Consider the following 7,526-nt stretch of genomic DNA (forward strand, 5'->3'; position numbering starts at 1 on the left):
CTTGGCCTGCTAAAACTGTGTTTCAGTTTCTTTTGGTTTTCTATAAGGGGCAAAGAGCTTTTCCTTCATTATTAGAAAGGTCATTTTCATAACTGTGAGAATTGTTAACTTTGTAACCTTGAAACCTTGAGTCTGCACGTTTGCTACAAGAATCTACATCTGTTTGAGGGCCAGGCCTGGTGGCTCACTCATGTAATCTCAGCACTTTGGAAGACAGAGGCGGGCGGATCAACTGAGATTGAGAGTTCGAGACCAACCTGACCAACACGGAGAAACCCTGTGTCTACTAAAAATACAAAAATTAGCCAGGCGTGGTGGCACATGCCTGTAATCCCAACTACTCAGGAGGCTGAGGCAGGAGAATCGCTTGAACCTGGAGATAGAGTTGTTAACCATGTTGATCCTAAGATGCTGACTTAACTCCTGGACCTAATCATCATTAACTCCAATGGCATTACTATTCCAGTTCTAATTAACTCTACCAATATCAAAACCTCTGTGGGTTCTTTGAAAATCAGGAAGCTATCTAAAGGCATTCCTTCTTGTAAAACACACACACACACACACACACACACACACACACACACACACACACAAAATAAGTAAACCTAGGCTGGGCACCATGTCTCGTGGCTGTAATCCTAGCACTTAGAGAGGCCAAGACAGAAGGATTGCTTGAGCCCAGGAGTTCAAAATGAGCCTGGGCAACATAGAGAGATCTCATCTCTACAAATAATTTTAAAATTAGCCCAGGCCAGGCACGGTGGCTCACACCTGTAATCCCAGCAGTTTGGGAGACCAAAGTGGTTGGATCATGAGGTCAGGACTTCAAGACCAGCCTGGCCAAGATGGTGAAACTTTGTCTCTACTAAAAATACAAAAATTAGCCAGGAATAGTGATGGGCACCTGTAATCCTGGCTACTCAGGAGGCTGAGGCAGAGAATTGCTTGAACCTGGGAGGCGGAGGTTGCAGTGAGCCAAGATCACACCACTGCACTTAAGCCTGGGTGACAGAGAGAGACTCCATCTCAAAAAAAAAAAAAAAAAAAAAAATTAGACGTGAGTGGTGGCGCATGCCTGTGCTCCCACCTACTTGGGAGGCTGAGGTGGGAGGATCACCTGAGCCCAGGAGGTCAAAGCTATAGTGAGCCGTGATTGTGCCACTACACTCTAACCTGGGTGACAGAACAAGACTCTGTTTCAAAAGTAAATCTACACTCTACTGTAAACTGCATACCCAAACCAAGTAATCCACAAAAATATCTTAGGACAAGAAAACCTCCCTGGGAAAATTTCACCACTTATCAGTGGATTGGTCAGAGCAGATTTGGAGGTCGGGGAAGAAGCCTCTCAGGGAGGGGAAATGTCTCATTCCCCGACAGTGTTTCAGTAGCAAGCACAGCTTCGCATGTCTGACACATTTGGAAGGAGGACTGGCCTAGGAGCTAACACCAGCAGTGCTTACCATGTGCCAGGCATGGACCAGGTGCCCATGGATGCCTCAGCACAGCCTCATGAAGTTGGCACCATTGTTCCCATTACTGTTGGGGACATTCAGCACAGAAAGCTTAAGTGACTTTCCAAAGTCACACAGCTAGTGAGTGGCTCAGAGTTCACGCCTTTGGCCACTGCAGTTTACTGATAAGAGGGAACCATTCTTTTAGTAAACAAATATTTGGGCATAAGTTAGGTAATAAGGAAGCTACGCAAATCAATATGGCCTTTGCTCTTGAGAGGCTGAAACATAATAGGGGTAAATTACTAGGGGAAAACAAGATAAGCACAGAAGTAAATAGTAAAGCAGGACAAGATTCAGCTTCCTAAGAGGAGAACATCAATTTTCTCTTTGTTTTTTTTTTTTGAGATGGAGTCTCACTCTGTCACCCAGGCTGGAGTGCAGGCTGGAGTGCAGGGGCGTGATCTTGGTTCACTGCAACCTCCACCTCTCAGGTTCAAGCAATTATCCTGCCTCAGCCTCCTAAGTAGCTCAGATTACAGGTGCAGGCCACCATGCCCAGCTAATTTTTGTATTTTTAGTAGAGACGGGGTTTCACCATGTTGGTCAGGCTGGTCTCAAATTCCTGACCTGGTAATCTGCCCACCTCGGCCTCTCAAAGTGCTGGGATTACAGGTGTGAGCCAAGGGGCCCAGCCTATTTTTGTTTTGCTTTGTTTTGTTTTGTTCTGTTTTGTTTTTGTTTTTTTTTTTTGAGACGGAGTCTCGCTCTTGTTACCCAGGCTGGAGTGCAATGGCGCGATCTCGGCTCACCGCAACCTCTGTCTCCTGGGTTCAGGCAATTCTCCTGCCTCAGCCTCCTGAGTTGCTGGGATTACAGGCACGTGCCACCATGCCCAGCTAATTTTTTGTATTTTTAGTAGAGACGGGGTTTCACCATGTTGACCAGGATGGTCTCGATCTCTTGACCTCGTGATCCACCCACCTCGGCCTCCCAAAGTGCTGGGATTACAGGCGTGAGCCACCGCGCCCGGCCCTTTTTTTTTTTTTTATAGTAGCGACAGGGCTCATCATGTTGGCCAGACTGGTCAAACTTCTGACCTCAGGTGATCCACCTGCTTCGCCCTCCCAAAGTGCTGGGATTATAGATGTGAGCCACCAAACCTGGCCAATAAATTTTTTTTCTATGGAAGTTCAGAGGAGGGAAGAAAAAACTTCAGCCCACACCTGGTGAGGAAAATGAAGAGGCTTCACTCAGGAGATAGAAGCAGAGCTGGATCTTAAGGAAGGGCAGTTTACTGGCAAGGAGATACTTGGGTGTCGAGACTAGCTCGGTTGCAGAGACCCCAACCCAGGCGATGCTGAGGGAATTAAGAAACAGACACGAAGATAGAGCGCAAAAAGGTATGGGATAGACAGGGGGCCTCAGCATTCCCAGCTGAGAGCCTCGCACAGAGTCTGACCCACACATTTATTGACAACAAGCAAGTGATAATCATCATTTAACCAAAAGCATTCTTCGCAGGGAACAAAGCATTCTTTAGTGGCAAGAAACAGGCTCTGGCTCGCTTATCTATTGCATCTGAAACATGTAGTTAAGTCATGTGTCACTCATGCTATTGTTTATGGTTCAGAAACCCTTTGATTGGTCTTCCGCCCAAGGGCGGGTTAGATCTTTCCCTGGCTCCAGTAAACCAACAACTTCTGCAATGTGCGTCACTGCCATCACGAGGATGTCACAGTGCTACAGATATTCTGTTTATGGCCAGTTTCTTTAAGGCCTGTTTATGCCAGGTTTAAGGCCTGCTCTCAAATGCTCCCAACACTTTGGGAAGGACAAAAGTCACCTTACGCTCAGAAAAAGGTGGGACATCTTGGGGAGGCCCATTTGGCCAGTGGGTTCTGGTCATGGACTGAAGTGAATTGAAGGCAAGAGGACAGGTGGAACAAAGCATGAACTGAGACCCAGGCCTCCTGGTGCCCAGTCTTATGCTCCTTTCACTACTCCTCGCAGCCTCGTCATCCAGAACATTCCCTTGTTTAGGCTGCGGGCTCTGAGGTGAAAGGCTGAGTTGGCTTCAAACTCCTTACGAGGCTAATGCCTCCAGCTGGAGGTAGATTTCCAGCCTGGCCAGCTGCCAAGAAGCTGAGAATGACTTCAGACAAGTCATCACAGCCTCAGTTTCCTCATTTGTACTGCTCTTCTGGCATCTATCACACCCACACTGTTGGAATCATGTTACAAGATCATGCTGCTTTCTCTCTCTGACTAGACTGTAGTTCCTAAAAGAGGAAAATCTGGGTCTGACTAGAAGGGTGAATAAGGTTCAGTCCCTAATGGTAAGGAGTCAGGGGTCAAGGGATGAGATGACAAACACAAAATCTATAATTTCATGGTCATATGGTAAGTGTGGTGATACGGTAAGCTTAAAAAGAAAAGGGAGCTGAGCACAGTGGCTCACACCTGTAATCCCTGCACTTTGGGAGGCTAGGGAGGAGGATTGCTTGAGCTCAGGAGTTCAAGACCAGACTGGGACACATAGTGAGACCCTATCTCTACCAAAAAATAAAAATTAAAAAAAATTTGCCAGGTGTAGTTGCATGTACCTGTAGTCATAACTACTGAGGATGCTGAGGAGGGAGGATTGCTTGAGCCTTAGGGATCAAGGCTGCAATGAGCTGTGATTGCACCACTGAACTACAGCCTGGCCAAGAGAGCAAGACCCTGTAGAAAGAAAGGAAAGGGGTCGGGTGTGGTGGCTCATGCCTGTAATCCCAGAACTTTTCGAGGCCAAGGTGGGTGGATCACCTGAGGTCAGGAGTTCGAGACCAGCCTGACCAACATGGAGAAACCCCTTCTCTACTAAAAATACAAAATTAGCTGGGTGTGGTGGTGAATGCCTGTAATCCCACGGGAGGCTGAGGCAGGAGAATCACTTGAACCCAGGAGGTGGAGGTTGTGGTGAGCTGAGATTGCTCCATTACACTCCAGCCTGGGCAACAAGAGAAAAACTCCATCCAAAAAAAAAAAAAGAAAAAAAAAAGGAATGGAAAGGAAAAGAAAAAAAGAAGGAAAGACGGAAAGAAGGAAAAAGTAAAGTTACTTAACCCAGTTTGATCGAGTCAAGGCCTACTGAAACTAGAGCAGCTAAGCTGAGACTCACTGGGGAGTAGAAGCCAGCCAGTAGAAGAGGCTGTGAGGTGTGGAGGATCTTCCAGGAAGAGGAAAGGCACAAAGGCAGGACACAGTGTGGGGTCTGCAAAGAACCATAAGCAATTTGGTGGGAAGCCAAGAGTGCTAGAAAGGAGGTAGGGGAGGAAGGAGAGGGCCAGGCCTTGCAGGATTTTACTTATATATATAATATGCCTTTGTATCATCCAAATACATAACAAAATGCATTCTATACAGTGGACCTTCCATAAATACTTTCAAAAATGAAGACAATGATTGGCCAGGCATGGTGGCTTATGCCTAGAATCCCAGCATTTTGGGAGGTCAAGGTGCGCAGATCACCTGAGGTCAGGAGTTCGAGACCAGCCTGGCCAACATGGTGAAACCCTGTCTCTACTAAAAATACAAAAGTTAGCCAGGTGAGGTGGCAGGCGCCTGTAATCCCAGCTACTCAGAAGGGTGAGGCAGGAGAGTCACTTGAATCCGGGAGGTGGAGATTGCAGTGAACTGAGATCATGCCACTGCACTCCAGACTGGGCGACAGAGCAAGACTCCATCTCAAAAAAAAAAAAAAACGGAAAGAAATATAATGAGATGATGGATTAAATTATTCTGTAAAGTTCTCTCCAGCCCTCAAATGTCAGTGTTGCCGCTCGAGGCCTCTCTGAGATTTGAGTTCCAAAGATTACCAAGTCTTCAGTGGAAGAGTATCAAACCTCATCTATGGGCTTATTTCACAAAATGTTTGCTCTGTAGAAGTATCTGTTTGGGCAGGAGACAAGGTGATCTTAAATTCACCCTAAAGGTTTAAATTGTATCAGTTGGTTGGGTTTTCTCTCCCAATCAGGTGAGCTATCAAAACCAGGCCAGGCCCAGAGACAGTCATGCTGGAGAGGTAAGAACTATAACCTTTCACTGGGTGCAGTGGCTCACGCCTGTAATCCCAGCACTTTGGGAGGCTGAGGTGGGTAGATTGCCTGAGCTCAGGAGTCCAAGACCAACCAAGGCAACACGGTGAAATCCCATCTCTTTTATTTATTTTTTATTTTTTTCTGAGACGGAGTTTCACTCTTGTTACCCAGGCTGGAGTGCAATGGCGCGATCTCGGCTCATCGCAACCTCCGCTTCCTGGGTTCAGGCAATTCTCCTGCCTCAGCCTCCTGAGTAGCTGGGATTACAGGCACGCGCCACCATGCCCAGCTGATTTTGTGTATTTTTAGTAGAGACGGGGTTTCACCATGTTGACCAGGATGGTCTCGATCTCTTGACCTCGTGATCCACCCGCCTCGGCCTCCCAAAGTGCTGGGATTACAGGCGTGAGCCACCGCGCCCGGCCCCATCTCTTTTAATACAAAAAATTAGTTGGGCCTGGTGGCATGTGCCTGCAGTCCCAGCTACTCCGGAGGCTGAGGCAAGAGAATTGCTTGAACCTAGGAGGTGGAGCTTGCAGTGACCTGAGATCACACCACTGCACTCTAGCCTGGGCAACAAAGTGAGACTCGGTCTCAAAAAAAAAAAAAAAAGAACTATGGCCTTTTATAACCACCCACAGGGTGGGGAAGAGTTCAAGATCCGGAGGAACCATATTGAAGCCAGAAGAAATAAGATAAGAATTCAGACTGATTGGGTTTACATTCTCCTCTGAGCTCTGAGGCCAGGTGTTCCTGAGATAGACCAGAGGGTGGAGAGCTGCTGCCAGAGCAGAAGGTAAATGCAGCGAGACAGCACATTCCTCTGCAATGACCTTCCTCTACACAGACACAGAAAGTAAGACAGGAGGTTTGATAGGAAGTCAGTAAGAAGAGTTTATCCCATGCACAATGTTCATGAATGAAGGGCCTTCGGGTGCTGAATGAAGGCCAGCCCAGTGCCCCAAAGGCTGTGGGGATTCTGTGCCCAATCTCCCATCCATCTCCAACATGAGAATGCTAAATGCTGCTGTGAGGTCTTCAGAATAGGAATCCTAACCATTGTCTAGGATTCCAGGTACTTTCTGAGTAAGGAAATAGGGGGAGTGAAAAATTGGAAGCTGGATGGCTGGGCATGGTGGCTCACGCCTGTAATACCAGCACTTTGAGAGGCCAAGGCAGGAGGATTGCTTGAGAACAGAAGTTTGAGACCAGTCTGGAGAACATAGTGAGACCTTATGTTTATAAACAGGCTGAGCATGGTGGCTCATGCCTATAATCCCAGCACTTTGGGAGGCCAACGCGGGTGGATCAGTTGAGGTCAGGAGTTCAACACCAGCCTGGCCAACATGGTGAAACCCCATCTCTACTAAAAACACAAAAATTAGCTGGACATGGTGGTATGTACCTGTAGTCCCAGCTACTCAGGAGGCTGAAATGGGAGAATCGCTTGAACCTGGGAGGTGGAGGTTGCAGTAAGCAGAGATTGCACCACGGCACCCCAGCCTGGGCAACACAGCGAGACTCCATCTCAAAAAAATGAATAAATAAAAATAAAAGTAAAAAATTAGCCAGACATGGTGGCACTCACCTGTGATAGCCAGAGGCCAAAGCTGGAGGCCCACCTGAGCCCAGAAGTTCAAGGCCACAGCAAGCTATGATCTTGCCATTGCACTCCAGCCTGGGTGACAAAATGGGACCCTGTCTTGAAAATAACAACCAAAAAAAAGCCAGAGGTTGGAGACTTGGAAAATCCTTACCCCTGCCCCTCCCACCCATCTGCACTGGCTGTTAAGAGTGAGTAGGAGGTGGCCGGGCACAGTGGCTCAAGCCTGTAATCCCAGCACTTTGGGAGGCCGAGGCGGGTGGATCACAAGGTCAAGAGATCGAGACCATCCTGGTCAACATGGTGAAACCCCGTCTCTACCAAAAAAAAAAATACGAAAAATTAGCTGGGCATGGTGGTGCGTGCCTGTAATCCCAGCTACTC

At 47.6% G+C, this 7,526-nt stretch overlaps 1 long non-coding RNA gene across 1 annotated transcript in view; it reads right to left on the bottom strand.

The window, feature by feature from the left end:
• LOC116543297 overlaps positions 1–7,526 on the bottom strand; it is a 12,839-nt gene that overhangs the window by 428 nt on the left and 4,885 nt on the right. The window lies entirely within an intron of this gene.

Source organism: Sapajus apella, unplaced genomic scaffold (assembly GCF_009761245.1).
Source record: "Sapajus apella isolate SASKATOON/1434 unplaced genomic scaffold, GSC_monkey_1.0 scaffold186, whole genome shotgun sequence".
NCBI lineage: Eukaryota > Metazoa > Chordata > Mammalia > Primates > Cebidae > Sapajus > Sapajus apella.